The sequence below is a fragment of the Vidua macroura genome, chromosome 5, assembly GCF_024509145.1.
Source record: "Vidua macroura isolate BioBank_ID:100142 chromosome 5, ASM2450914v1, whole genome shotgun sequence".
NCBI classification, from domain to species: Eukaryota; Metazoa; Chordata; class Aves; order Passeriformes; family Viduidae; genus Vidua; species Vidua macroura.
This window is the reverse complement of record NC_071575.1, coordinates 57,725,344-57,725,851: the sequence shown is the minus strand read 5'-3', so window position 1 is coordinate 57,725,851 and position 508 is coordinate 57,725,344. Positions and strand designations below refer to the sequence as shown.

General features: G+C 51.4%; 1 non-coding gene across 1 annotated transcript; it reads right to left on the bottom strand.

Annotated features, from left to right (window-relative positions):
- Positions 1 to 229: 229 nt before the first annotated feature.
- On the bottom strand, positions 230 to 302 carry TRNAK-CUU (transfer RNA lysine (anticodon CUU)). Its single transcript has one exon. It is a non-coding gene; the product is annotated as a tRNA-Lys (tRNA).
- Positions 303 to 508: the final 206 nt, after the last annotated feature.

Genomic DNA, 508 nt, shown 5'->3' with positions numbered 1-508 from the left:
TCTCGTCCCTTTGCTTCCTCTCAGTGTAAGGCTACCAAGGCTGTGTACCCACACTGGAGCGCTCAGCACCAGCACGGAGGCGAACGCCTTAGCCCTGGAGCATCCGTGCACGCAGCAGCTGCGGTCTCACAAAGGGCAGCGCCTAGCCGGGCTTCTGGCCCCTGCACCCGAGGCTGCAGTGAACAAAAGCCACAAGTGGCACCCAATTTGGGGCCCAAGCCGTAAGTGGTGCCCAATGTGAGACTCAAACCCACAACCCTGAGATTAAGAGTCTCATGCTCTACCAACTGAGCTAGCCAGGCTACCTAAGTGCCTGTGGCTGCAGTGAACAAAAGCCACGAGTGGCGCCCAACTGTGGAGCCCAAGCCACGATTGTCAACATGACTTGTCAAGGTTTCTGAAGATATTTACAATTTATTTTTTGTGATTTTGATAATGAACTGAAGTCAATTAGATTTTATTGTCTTGGCAGAACTCCAAAATGCTTGAAATGTATCACTAGCCATGA